Here is a 14,763-nt window from a genome sequence, read left to right on the forward strand (position 1 = left end):
TTATCAACAGTTTTCAGCACAAATCCAAAACACAGCCCCATACTAGCTACTATGAAGAAAATTAACTCTATCCCAGCCAAAACCAGCACAGCTGGCTTCAAGCACCATGCTTTGGAGCTGCCCAGCTGGAGCAGCTCGCATGTATCTCCTTAGCAATAGAGCAGAGTCTTGCTGCAGGTGTACCCCTAGTCTCTGTTAACTGCCTCTGTAAACATCGAATCCCCCATCATGCAACTGCTAACAGTTATCCTCACTGATCACAAGTGTCAGTCAGGTTTTAAGCAGCAAAGCTGCCTTGGCAACTGAGGTCTTAGTTAAGCCTGCCTGGTACTGCCTAAGCCCTACCTGGATCCACAAAGTAGGTGATCCTCTGCCTACGTTGGCAGAGGGGCACAAACTAAGAAGTGTTTTCAGAATATACTACCCATGCTGTTAAGTGTCCTCGATTCTGTGTGTAACAATCAGATATTCACTGGCGGGAGAGAAGCACCAGGCCGGGGCACTGCTACACAGCTGTGGAGACCCGTGCTGTAGGCACTGCTTCCACAAATCCTGGAGTTACTTCTGCCTCTGCCTCTACACTTATTTAATTGTTCCCATTCACAGCTTCAGCCTCACAATACACACAATTGCTTGTTCTGTGCTTTGTAGCAGCATGTGCTTACACATCTGTAGGTCCTATTGCCTCGAGCTAAGACCAGAGAGCAGATGGTCTCCAGCTGTATCATTATGTGCTCTGGTTTCATCCGTCTTTCCTGAGCTGAACCATGCCTGTTCAAGTGAGCTGTCTTAGGGTAGGCAGGAGGCTGGCAGGAAAGCTCTGAGCAACGGAGCGGAAAAGCAGCACCATCAATGAGGAGGCAGCCTTCTCCCACCGAGAACCGCTGCACCAGTCCTAAGCGTGGAGTTATACCTAGCGTTCCCCTAAAGGGGTGGGTTTGGTCATGGTTTTGAAGGTGAGCCATTCTGGCCACTGGGCTACGTAAGAAATGTGATGGGAACTCTGCTGTCCTGGGCAATCCTATCTTCCTGGCAGAAGGGATCCCTTCAGCCTCAGCTGGGAAGGGAGCTTTGCATTGCTTGTCTCCCCATGAACAGGCTGGTGTGATGAAGGAGTCATTTACTGGTACGTGACTGATTTACGCCACTATGTCTGCTGTGCCGCACACATAAAAACCATGAGTTTAAGCACTTTAGTAAGCGCTGTTAAAAATTAGGCCATAGTATCTGACCTGACATTTTTATCATTATTTTCTATACTTAGTCCTTATGTGAAATTCATTGATTACCATAGACTTAGGAACAGGTGCTGTGAAAGTGAAATCCATACTGAATTTAGAAATCCATGGGCATGATCCATTGATTTTGGTGATATTTGCTCTGATAGAGTGCAGCGTGTTCTCTGCTTGTAGTCAAAGAAAGGAAAAAAACTGCCATTACAATGCTCAGGCAGCGTGTCAAGTGCACACTAGGAATTTTGCCCACTCTCAGACAAGACCTGAAACAGAAACAAGCCACATTATCTCTGGCCTTGACATGGCATCACAGTGAACACAGCCTGGGACCCTTGGTGGTTCAGAAGATACTTCTGGATCACTCCTGACCAGCTGCTGCTGTTATAACCTGCAGCCACTGTGCATCCTGCAGCCTGAGTCATTACAGCTTCTTCTGTGTGTGAGGAACTTGACTTTCTAAGTGGGCATGGCACCATTAGAGCCTTAGCCTGACCCTGAGGTTTTGCATTGCTCAGTGGCTCACACATATTCGAGGCAAAAAACCTCCAACCCTTTGTCCTTGGTTCAGTAAGTTGAGTCATTCCTGTATGTACAGCTTCAGTAACAGAAGTGCTTTATTACGAGAATAGTCAGAATTTGAGGAATTTTTCTTAGTAATAGTACAGAATGTGTATTTATAGAAGAACTTGTAGAGGGAGGTGCAGCTTCAGTTAGCAGTAACCATGTTTGCAATTTATTTTTTTTTAAATGCATAGGAAAAATGGGATTAGTTTGCTTGTTGATGCTCCCAGAGGTGTTAAGATGGCATTGAAGGAAGACAGTGAAGGAAGCACAGAGCAACACAAAGTTATAACTTTATTAAAACTGTGAATTACAAACCTGGAAAATGGTATTTGAATTGTAACTTGAAACGAACTAACTTGAAATATCCTTAAAACATCCTTACCTCTGCCCTGCAGAGATGAAATCCCAGAGCCATCCCATTTGTCTTGAGAGGGTGCTGGCACATCAAACATAGAAAGGGAGGAAAAAGGAGAGATAAATAAATTATGACTCTGAAGAAGCAACTGATTATTTTTTTTTTCTCTTTCTGTCTTTCCTGGGCACAAGTGCCTACCTGCAGCCTTGAGGCACTTCTGTGAGACTTGGTTTTGCACAGCCACATTCTTTGGATGGGAATGACTGGCTTATATTTCTTTCCCTTAAAGGTGAGCCAGAAAGAAGACATTGTGTGTGTTTTTGCCCAGTGGCCCAGTGGAGGGAAGTTTTGTATCAGTTCCATATACTATCTATCTAAGGTGTTTTAAAGTAATTTTTCTTTTTCTTTCCCAGAAAATGCCTTCAGCACAGGGCAACTTGGGGAAGGGCTGAGAAGCAAAGGAGAAGCAATACGTTCTGGTGCTCCCAAGGCGAGACCAGTACAGCCACAGCAGTAAAAGGCAGCATCACACCTGCAGGATTTGGACTCTGTGTTGGCAGCATGTGTCAGAGGCTCAGCGCACTCCTAAAAGCAGGCCTCCGAGATGACTTTGGTGGGGTGTACCTAACATGTGCTTAGCTGCAGCTCCTCATAGATCTCCTCCTGCTCATGCAGCTGCTGGTTGCTACCCTCCCCGGTGTGGATACAACTATTTGGGCAGAAACATAGCTCAACTGAAAAAATAACCATTTTCTGTTATGTGTTATTTTCAGCCCAGATCAGTTCTCTGTTCATCACCTGGACTCCCAAGTGTGGTGTCCTCACTTGGCAGTGAAGGGTGGGAATCACAGGACAAGGAAGGAAAAAGTAGCATCATCTAGTGTCCCGCATTTTCCTGTGAAAGCATGGAGACCAAGGGATGGATTCATTTGACCCAAGTGGTCGTGTAGATTCTGATTTACAGCAGATGGAAGGACACAAGCAGCTGTGCCATATGACCCATTTCATCCTAAAGCAGTCAGGGCAAATTGTACCGTACATGCACACATTGTCCATAAAGAGAATTGCCAAGGGCAAACCCGCATGCAGAGATGTAGAAGCAGATGAGGCCAGTCACACTCCCACAGCTTCTCAGGACCTGAATGCAGTACTGGAAGGGCTCTTGGGACCATAGGTATGTGAGGTCCACCTAATTGCTCTGAGGTGCCAAAGTAATTTTGAATGTTGCCCTTATTTTTTTCTTGACAGAATAGATTAAAAGGGTTTTCATGCCCCACCACAGGCAGAGGGCTAACTGCCTGGGAAGCAGTTTTGCAGAGAAAGTCCTGGGAGTGTGGGCAAGAGGTTGACCTTGTGTCAAGGAAGCCAGTGTATCTTCAGCTGTATTTGGCTTCATGTTGTCAGCAGGTCGAGGGAGGCAATCCTTCTCCTCCGCTCAGCACTGGTGAGGCCCATCTGGAGCGCTGTGCCTAGTGCTGGGCTTTCCAGTACAAGAGAGACAAGGACATGCTGGAGCAAGCCCAGTGAAGGGTCACAAAGATGATTAAGGGACTGGAGCATCTGTCATACAAGGAGAGGCTAAGAGCTGGGGCCGTTCAGGCTGGAGAAGAGATGGCTCAGGGCAGTCTTGTCAGTGTGTGTAAATACCTGATGGGGGGTGGGCGTAAAGACGAGGAGCCAGACTCTTCTCAGTGGTGCCCAGTGCAGGGACAAGAGGCAGTGGGGGCACACTGAAATAAAGGAAATTCCATTTCAACATAAGAAAAAAATATTTTTACTGTTCACTTGGTCAAACAGTGGAGCAGGTTGCCCAGAGGGGTTGTGGAGTCTCCATCCTTGGAGATATTCAAAACCTGACTGGACACGGCCCTGGGCAACCTGCTGTAGCTGACTCTGCTCTGAGCAAGAGGCTGGACTAGATGACCTCCTGAGGCATCTGCCAGCCTCAAGTACTCTTTGATTCTTGATTTTTTAAAGACCTGGTTTTAAAATATTTTTCCTTCACATCATTGTCATTGCTGGGAAGCATTAAGCTTTTGTGGATGTGTCAGTGATACATCAGTAGCAGTCAACATGGTTCACTTCAGTTAGTTCAACTTTGAATTTTCCAGGCTCAGAATAGATTATTTGGGGTATGTGTTTCATTCTTAGCCTTATCTTGCTGATGAGCAGCTTTATCTCCATTTTAATATACATGGTTTGTCTAGAAATATCTTTGGGCTTTAAAAGTTAGCAAAGAGTTCATAAATAAACACTGAACAACATCCTTTGCTATTTTTAATGTTTTGCTGTTATGGAGTCTGGTGGCAGAACCACTTAAATTTTTTCAACTTTTAAGGAGAGATTCAGAACAGACCAAAGCAGTCAGAGCACACTGGCCAGCAAAACCATGTTTGCATTGCCAGAGCAGAACAAAACCAGCCAAGCCTTACTTGTCTTTAGTTCCCAAATGCCTCATTTCCTTAGCACACTCTGTTATAAAGACCAGCATTTTGTGAGGGGCAGAATAGTTTTACTGCCTCTTGTTCATGTGTCGCTGATTCATTACAGAAAATACAAGCATTACAGGTCAACGGTAACAGTCAGACAGGAGAAAACTCCCAGCTGTCAACTACAATGTCATATAAAATAATCAATGAAATAAATAGACATTGGTTAGGGTGTTTACAATGTAATGTTTTTCTAAACCTGGTTGATGCATAAGATTACTCTGACTTTAAGCTCCACTTAAAGTTTGGATGATCTGTGTCTTTGTACTACCAGACTCATTTGAGACACATCCCAGACAAGGAAAGGACATGTGATGAAGCTCTTAAAGGTGCTAAAGTTGACATGAAAAATGGATGAAGAGACCCACATGGCAGTTCTTAGAAAGCTGAAGAAGTACAAGCTGGAAGGGCATGTGCTCTATTTTTCAAACATGAAGTGCTTCACGTATCAGAGTTAGGTCGTGACAGTCTGAATGGATAGACAGCTAGATGGGTAAAAACTGATTGGGTGGTCAGGCTCAGAGGGCAGTGGTTAATGGGCCATAGTCCACCTGGATGCTGCAGAAGTGGAGTGCAGGGGTCTATCCTGGGACCTGTCCACCGAAACACCTTTACTGATGACCTGGAGGAGGTGGTGGAGTCTGCTCTCATCAAGTTTGCATACAACACTGAACTGGGGCCAGGAATCAGACAATATGCTCAAGGGCTGTGCTGCCATTCAGAAGCACCTAGTGAGGCTGGAGGAATGGGCCAAGAGGACAAATTCAGAAAAGGCAAATGCAAAGTCCTGCACTTGGGGAGAAATAGTAGAATCATGAGATAACAGATAATTCAGGTTGGATGGGACCTCATTAGGGCCATAGGAGAAGAGGGGACTTGAGGGAGTATGGATATCAGTGTCTGGGTAATGTGGCCTGGTGGGGCAGGATGGGATGGGAGGATCTTCAGTTTGACACAACACATTTGAGAAAACACTCACCTTTTATGAGAGTCAAGTTCTGAAGTGCAAAATGTAGTGAAATTTTAACCAAAAAGACTACTTGGCAGGATTTATTGCATTTAATAGTTTGATATAGGACTAGCTCCTGGCTTTGGTGTAAAACAGGAGTATTTGAAACACTGTAGACCAGTAAGGGTTTAGCGGTGTTGTTTTTAAGGGAGTACATATTAGCCATTCTAAATGATCTGTCAGTATTGTTCCATACCGACTCCTGGCATTAAGTTGGGAAGCGCCTCGGAAAGGCATTTCCAGGGCTGCAGAAGCAGGCAGCTGCCTGGCATGGGGCACGGGCTCTGCGCAGCATGGGCTGGCACAGCACGGGGCTGGGAGCTCAGGGAGCTCGGGGTGGTGGCAGGCTGCCTGCAGGGATGCGGGTGCTGCCAGCCCAAACTCAAGCTGGCTTCTCAGCAGGGATCAGCCGAGACTGCAGGCTGGCAGCGGAGGTGGCAGGAGGGGCAGCCCTGGGGTGCCCAAGGGAGAAGCGGGGAGAGGGAAAGGACGTGGGGAGGGAGCGGAGGCTTGGAGAGCGCAGAGCTGGAGGACGGCCAGGAGTAGAGCTCGGCGGGTGTCTGCACTTCCAGAGCCCCACAGGAGTCTGTCAACACAGCGTGAGCGCAGGGGCCGCGTCCCTGCCCGTCTCCCAGTGAGCTGGTGGGGACGGAGGAGCACCGCAGGGCTCTCCAGCAACCGTGGGCAGCTCTGCAGGCGGCTCCCTGCCACCGGGCAGGTGTCACTGCCCCCAGTCCCGCGGGGAGCCAGGGCTGTCTCGCGCTCTCCGTGGATCCAAAGGGTGCAAACTGCCTGTGCTGTAACTTTTACCTCCACAGGAGCTCGCTCCAAGTTGATGGACTTGGACTGACTTCAGAGTTTCTGCCTGGGATGAATGTGGCTTTATCCACACCCCTTTTTCTCTAAAATCGTTGATTTGGTAGCTCAGGAACGCCTGTGCCTTGCTGCTCTACCGGTTGCATTTGTGCTGGTGAAGGATCACTCGGGGGTTATTTCCCCTCCGACAGCTGGTATGTGGCACTCAGCACCACGGCTCGCACGCCGCAGTCTCGCTGGCTCAGGGCAGAGCCCCAGCCACCTTTCTGGGCTGAGTTTGTAGTGGATCCTTCAAATCCAAAGCAGGTAGCACAACGTATGTTTGGATAAAACCTAATTCCCCCTGTTTGTTATGCTGTAAGTCGAGAGTAGCATCCACATTGACTTCAAGGACAGCAGGACGGATTGAAAAGTCCTCAAAATATAAATGTTTCCAGTGACAGCTGTCCATGATTTACAAACCATTCTCCATCCACAGGGACAACTAGCACATGAATAATAAAGAATACGCTTAAGACAAAACATTTTGTACAATTACTGTTTCATCAGTTGGTCATATTACGTTACTCAGAAACGTAGCCTATTCTGTTGCTTAACACTGCTCTGCTTGTGTTAACACAAATGACTACTTTTGTCACCAGTTGGCTAAACTAATGCAGAACTTGGAAAACACATTTCCTGAGCTAATGGCAGGAACAAATAGCCACAAAAGAGTGAACTATTTACACATTTCTCCTTTGGGATACAAAGTTCAGAATAATTACCACAAACACAAAAGATGCTGTACTAGAGTTTTAATTAAAAACAAAAACAAAATAAAATACACACAATAATTTTGAGTTTGGGAAACAGGAACAAATCCCATTCTTTTTTGCCACACAGGCTAATAACTGGTTTTAATGTGATGCATTTGTATCACTAAAGCCATTTATCTCAACCTTTTTTAAGTAAAGAACTTGAACTTTGAGGGAAAAAAATCCACCGGCCATTTTGTATGGTCTTCCAAGTATTGGTTAGCAGTTTAAAGGGAGGGAAATAAATAAATGAAGTACTTCACATTTAGATTAAAAAAATTATAACAGTCTGCAAAAAATTATAATTTTACAGCTATATTAAAAATACTATTTAAGCTTGGGGTGTGGGCAGGACACATCCTGGCCAGCTGCATGGAGTTACGCCTGCAAAGAGTTTTTAAATCAGTTTACTGTAGTTTGAGAGCACGTTCTGCAATCATGTTAAGGTGAAGGATCACTGGCAAGCCCTGGGGTGCACGCTGAGTAATGCTGATTTTGGATAGGAAGTGCAGTGGGCTCTTGCCATAAGATACCCCAGGAAGGCTGTGCCCACGCAGACACACCTTAGGACCCTGTCTGCACCAAAAGCTGTCGATAATGTGTATCACATTGGCATCTAACATGTACGATCAACTGAAGAGATGCTTTGCTTTTCTTATTCCTTATAACACTCTGACAAGTGGAAAGAAGACGTTTCAGCGAGGCTGTAAAATGGTCTTATGTTTCTTCTGACACACACTCCCACAGGGGCACACCCTGCCACTCTGAAACTGAAAAAAAATCCATTAAATGCAAAGACATATGAGAAAGGCCCATCAAAGAAGAACCCTGAAGGGTAGGCAGGTATTTTACTGATAAAAAGCCAAGTAAACTTCAAATGTGCATGGAGTTATTACACAGCTTTATACATGGTTGAGGTGAAATCCTCCAAATGGTCCCTTGGGAAGCCAGCTCCTCTCTCCCAGCACAAGTCCAGCTGTCGACAGACAAGGCAGCGTGTGAGTTTTCTTTATGTTATATCAAAAAGGAGAAATGTAGCCTGGACAGGAAAAAAACCCCAAACAAACAAACAAAAAAAACCCCAAACCCAAGGAAGAGAGGGAGCGATCATGATCATGAGCATGCAAGGTAAAGAAGGGGAGAGGGTCACCACCCCTTCCTTCTTTCCTTCCTTCCTGCCTGCCTGCCTGCCTGCCTGCCTTCTCTCCGTCCTGCCTGCCTTCCTTTCTGCCTATTCTGTCATGCTGTCTTGCCCCAGGACTATCTGGTCTGCCCATCACAACACAAGGTCTCCTCATTTTTTTTCTTCATAATGCACACACGAGTTTAGGCTGGGAAGCCTGACTGCACAGCTGACACTAGCTATGGGATTGGAGATGGGGGAGAGCCCCCAACCCTGTCTAAAGACCATGGCATGAGAGTGGACCAGGGCTAGTGGCCAAGGCTAAAGCTCTCCTTCCTCCCCTCCTCCTCAGAAAATTCTTAAAAATAGCTAGTTTAGTTTTTTCCTTGGTTCTGCTACCATCCCAACTAGTATGTCCACTCTCACTGTGCAGGGGCATCACAGGAGAGCACTGGGTGCAGTGGGTTGGTACTGTAGGGCTGCGTGCTGCTAGAGCGCTGCTGCGTGGGCTTTTGGCTGGAGGCAGAGAGGGTAACATCTGTGATGAAGCTGAAGTGCCAGGTGGTCCCATGATGCATATAACAGCTCTGACCCTGTCCACAGTGACAGATCTGGCCTGTATCATTTCACACTGAAACACACTCATTTTCAGCCAGTTTCTAATGTATCCAGGCTGAGGAATACAGCCATCACTTCTGCATGGCAATTTTGTGATATGTATCCTATTTATGGTGGTATTTCCAGCTGATGTCATGAACTGCAAATGCTCTTTTGATTACAGGACTAGCCAAATCTGCAAATTTTTTGCCTTCATCTTGGATTGAAATTTCTGGAAGTGGTGACACAGGACTAACAACAGACATTTGTGAAGCTCTAAAATACTTCTGCTTAAATCTCTGAGCAAGGGCATGGCCAGGCCAAGAAAGCACCTGGGTTGGCTGGTAGCGAAGCAGCAGGTCTGGTGGGGACAGTAACAACAACCTGACAAAGGGTTCATTCATGGGTTCATCTTGATATGGAGGAGAGGGTATACAGAAAGGAAATTTGGATGTTTTAGAAAGGGAGGATAGGAGACGATACGAGAGGCCCCATGACTTGAAGGAAATGCCTTGCGTGTGACATGGGGTCTCCTTCTCTAGGAGAGAAGCCCGAAGCACAGTCAGGAGTGGGGAAGCAGGGAGGCATGGGAAGGTGTATTTTATTGTTTCATCTGGATCTATGGTTTGTTTGGATTGCATAAAGAAAGGAATCATTAGTTTATTAGAAATGTTAACATAGATTGTATGGATATGAAACATCATGTGTCTTAATTGAAAACCAGATTTTCTGCTTGGATGGAGGACTGGAGCTGTAGGAGAAGGTCAGTTACAACTGCCCTAAAGTTTTGCCAAAAAGAGGATAAACCAATTGGCTCAAACTAACCACCTCCTGCATAAATTCCACTGATGTTAAGCACTAGGCATTTTCTCTTGGTAGTGACACAGGGGCTGTGGCACTTAAAAAAAAATGTTTCACCATTAATAGTGTGAAAGGAACTAATTGTATCTTAAGAGAAGGAACATTTAGGAAGCTCCAGGAAATGAAGAGTTAATACATAACAGCCATCAACAGTTCTCATTATATTGGAGCAAGATTAAACTCTCCATGGCATTGGTATTCTGAATAAATGGTAGCAAATCAATTTGACTAAAGGTACGACAAGGTTTTTTTCTTTCCTAATCTGAGCTGTACTCTCTGCCTAATAGCTAAGTAACTAAGATATAAATCTTCTTATGAAACTTCAGTGAGACAAGGATATTCATGGACTTTTACTGAGAAGACTTGGTTGCATTTCCTTTTACAGACATATGACCTCATTAATATTTAAACAATCTCCATAGAAAGGATAAAGAAAATAGAACAAAAGCTTTCAGTATAATTGTGACGAGGGGGGAAGATCCATCAAGAACTGGTAAATCAGGAAAAAGGAAAAGTAATTACAGTGTATTGAGCATCCTCCTTTATCCCCATCCAATTGACTCGAACATTTACTGCATGCCAGAAGCGAAGAAAATGCAGTAATTCTGTCATAGCACTGGTATTTTCTTTGGGAACATTGAAAAGTACATAATAGGACATTTGTCAGCTAGGAGCAAGTTTTTCAGCAAGAATTACTGATTTTAATTATCGTATGGTAGAGCTTTTAACTTACAACATGACCTACGTTTCAGATTTTGAGAATATCCCAGGCTAACTCTCTTTGCAAAGTACTTCTCTGCTGCTGTGGGTCCTCACAGGGGAGGAACCAGCCTCAGGCTCTCTCCCTGTCCTGCTTCCAGGAGGTTTGGCTGGTGTCTCCAAACAATCCTTATTAGCATCATGGCTATTATCAAGCTCTCTCAGCACAGAGTAATTCAGCCCATTAGTAATTACAGTTCAACACAAATGTGTCCTCAAGACAGCTACCTTTCCTATAAATCTCTTGGTAAAGTCAGTTTTTAACCATATTTTTCTGGTGCTGGCATATGTTCTGTATTGTTTGAGTACTTGGAGAAAAACTCAGGCTTTGGCTGGCTAACATCAACTGGAAAGTTGTCTTCCTCAAAGCTTCCTCACCCACCTGTTTTCTGTAACATGTTCTATTACCTGTGAAAGCTTTCATGCTGCAACCTATTGGCTGATCATAAAATCTATGTTTCCCCCAATTTTCCCATATTTACAGAATGTTTTATAGTTTCAAAATGGCTTATCTCATCTTGAACACAATCTTTGCTTGATTGCAGGAAAGGAAATGGCTGATTAGCTGTTTTCTTCCTAACAAAGTATAGATGTTGATAAATGCTAACTGAAGTTGTGATTACTGAAGAAGGGATAATATAGTGGAAGCCTGAATGTTGCTTTCCATAGAAATGCAGAAGGAAGTAAATCTGCTAGAATAGAAACTCCTTTTCTTATAAATGACATACTTCAACATTTAGTGTTGTTTTTTATATTTCTCTTCATTAGATGTATGCTAAGAGTGCTTACCTGTAACAACTTAAATAATTAATTGCTGGAATCATTGCACCAGACTTATTTCAAAACTTATAATGAATTGGTTTAAGATCTCTCAAAATTATATAACCACAGAAAATTTCTTCCATTTTGCCCTCTTTGCCAACAACTAGCAGTATTGTCCTGTGTTTACTATCATCAATGACAAAAAGGTTTTCTTTCACTTTTGCACTACAACAAATTTCTCTGAAAATGTCATACAGCTAATCCTCTGATTTTATTAGTGAATTTTGGGGTCAAAAAAATCTCTGGGTAGGTCAGAAGAAAAGCAGCATCCCACATTTCACTGGGAGCTCAATTTTCACTAGTGTTGTAACATTAATTATAAATAAACATTTAATTTCTCCGTATTTGAGTTATCTTCTTCCTTCTGACCAGAACTGTCATGAGCTGCGACTTCCAGTTGGTAGAATGTATGCTGTCTCTCTTTGCTTGTTTCCATAAAGAATAATTTAATTGCCTCCAGTCAGACAAACCAAATACTCTTAAAAAAAAAAAAAATCCATTACAGAAGCTATAATGGACTGATATAAATCTTTCCCATCTCACTTTGTCACCATTCTTATTGTGGGTCCTTTCCAGGATAGGTCTGCTCTTAATTGTCTTCTCTCTGTGCCCTTGGATGTCCTGCAACTCAGGGCCCTGCAGAGGCAGAAACAGGAGCATCATTTTAAGGGCGGTGCTGTTTGCTAGTCCCCCTCCTTGCAGAGGCTCCCGAGAGCCTGCCTGCAGAGAAGGATTGTCACAGGGTGGGTCAAGGTTAAGTTTTAAGGCCATATATACGCTCATGACTCCCTTTCCTGTTTTATCTTTCTTTCTTCTTCTTGCTAAAATGACAGCACCACTACCCCTTTCCACATCCATGCAGAAGCATTAAACTACAGGTTTTTTGCCCTAATTAGCTGGGGGAACTGCTGGATAATGCATATTCTCAGTTCCTAAGTAGTTCAGGATCAAACCTTCATTGGTTTTATACCTCTGAGGAGATAAACTATGCTGTTAATTGTTTAATGGCTAGAGAATTGTTAGTATTTTTGTAGCTGATATAGGCTGTGGCTGTCTGGGAAGGTAGCATATCCTGTAAAGTTACAGGACAGATAGGAACCCATAACACTACATATTAATGTCTAGTGAAATTCTAACTATTTCCATAACTCTGCAAATTTGTATGTGTTAGGTTTGTTTTATAAATCTTGTGGGCTTCATTCTGGGCCTTCCCCTTTGTTTTACCAGTTCTTCTTCCTCAAAATACTCTATTTCTATACTGGTTTTAGTATCATATACTCATTGTGCACAAGAACTAATTTTATTGCATCAGCCACTTCCTCCCCTCTTTCTTTCAATTTAAAGAAGCCATTCTTCTGCTAAACCATGGGAGAGTCAGAAAACAGAAGACAGAGAATTCAGTCTTTGGCCAGAAGTAGACAACATAAGGAAAGGCTTTGGAAAGAACTGTGTGAAGTATTGTCTTGTAAGCCTTAGGCTGCCTTACATTTTGATTCTTTTTCTCTTTTTTTGTCAGAAGAAACTTTCTTATTAGTCACTAACAAAACTCAAACATCCAAGACTGGAAAATAATACTTTATTGCAAGTTTCAATCAAGTTAGCAAAGTTATAAACTCCTTCAAAGTAACTGAGGGGTAAAGATGGAAATCCCAGACCTATTTTACAGCAACATTGCCAGATGCTTTGATAGATCCATTATAAATTCTACTGACATTATTCTATGCAAAGATTGCTATCCAGTTGCCGTTCCTTGGCTACATAATTTCTTTCCTTCTTTCACTGATTCTTTTCATAACATATAGTAAGGAATTTATTAGTAATGTATCAGATTCCCTGGTAAGATATGGTCCAACAAATGCTGTTATTACATTTTTCTCTTTTTTCCATATAACCTTTTTCCTTTATCACTTTGGCAGTCTTTGCTGTATGGGTGCCCTCACTGGAGCAATGCTGACTTCAGTTATCTGGAATAGCATATATTATGGAAAAATTAGATTGGAATAGTTTGGTATTTCACTACTGTGTAGCTGGGGCAAACCCTTTTTGTGGTGCATCCTATTTGTTTTTCATTTCCTTAGAGTAATTTAAAAGAGTCAATTCTTATGTCTGGTGTACCTTTTGCTTTGGTGAAAAAGATAATAGGGTATTGAGTGAAAAAAAGGATGAAAACACAAAGGAAAAAAAAAAGGAATGAAAAATCAGTTATCAATGTATGAATAGCCTGAGGTTTACTTTAAGCTGATGAAAATGATCTGGAACTTACTTCTGGGAAATGTGCTTTGTGAGTATCCCCAGGTGTCCCCCAACTAAGCAGGAGCTTCCACAGCATCCTCAGCCTGAGAACTTGCCTTGCTCTCCCCAGCCCATCCCCGTCATTATGGCTCAGCAGAGATTACTTCCCCTCTCAGATTTTCTGGAATAACCTCTTGTGCAATCTCTACCTAGTATAACAGTGTCAAAGTGATACTTATTTTAAGGTTTTTTTAATCACATACTTTTTCTAAGCAGTGTGATTTTTGAAATGAGTTAAAGCAGGAATACATGAGCAGTTGGGCACGTGACTCTAAGGAGGGTGGGAATACTCAGGCCAAGGACTCACATGAGCCCAAAACAAGGTGCATGACTGCACCAGGGGAAGCTCCAGCCCAAAAGCATGTGTCCATGAATCTGCCCAATGGTTCAGGCTATGGAGCGAAGGGCAGGAATCCCACAGGCATCCCTGACCCAGCAAGCATTTGTTTCCAAATACAGTTGTTATTACAGACCCCTTAACCCAGGATCCCACAGAGGCTGCATCCTCCTTTTTAGCAGAGCTAGTCAGGCAGGTGCAGCTCCTCATTATAACTGTGAAATTGCTACCAGTGCTTTTTTAAACATTGATTTTATGTTTCATTTTAAATGCCTATTCTCTCTGCAGTTGGAGGTAGCAGCTGTAGCTGGCTGCATAATTTGTTGGGAGTGACATCTCCAACACAGAAGAGGTTATGAAACATAAACAAAGTAAAGTAACTTGCAATAGTGAAGGGGGGCATTTTCAGCTTTCGTTAAAAGAAGAAGGATGTGACAAATCTGTGCCTTGGGCAGTAACTGCACGATATCTGTTGGGCACTCAATCAAGACTCCATAGAGAGGTATCAAGACCTCATTTTCCTGGGACCAAGTCAGGAGCATTTATGTGGCCATCAATGATGACTATTCACCTGAAAACTCCCTGCTAAACTGCTTTCCTGGAGAGTGTTAGGAACCTTCCCCAGCTCAACTTACATGAATAGCTCTTTATAGCAAGCATCAAGTTAGTGTTTTCACAGTGACTCAAACACTACCTTTATATCATACAAA

Source organism: Buteo buteo, chromosome 3 (assembly GCF_964188355.1).
Source record: "Buteo buteo chromosome 3, bButBut1.hap1.1, whole genome shotgun sequence".
Taxonomy (NCBI): Eukaryota; Metazoa; Chordata; class Aves; order Accipitriformes; family Accipitridae; genus Buteo; species Buteo buteo.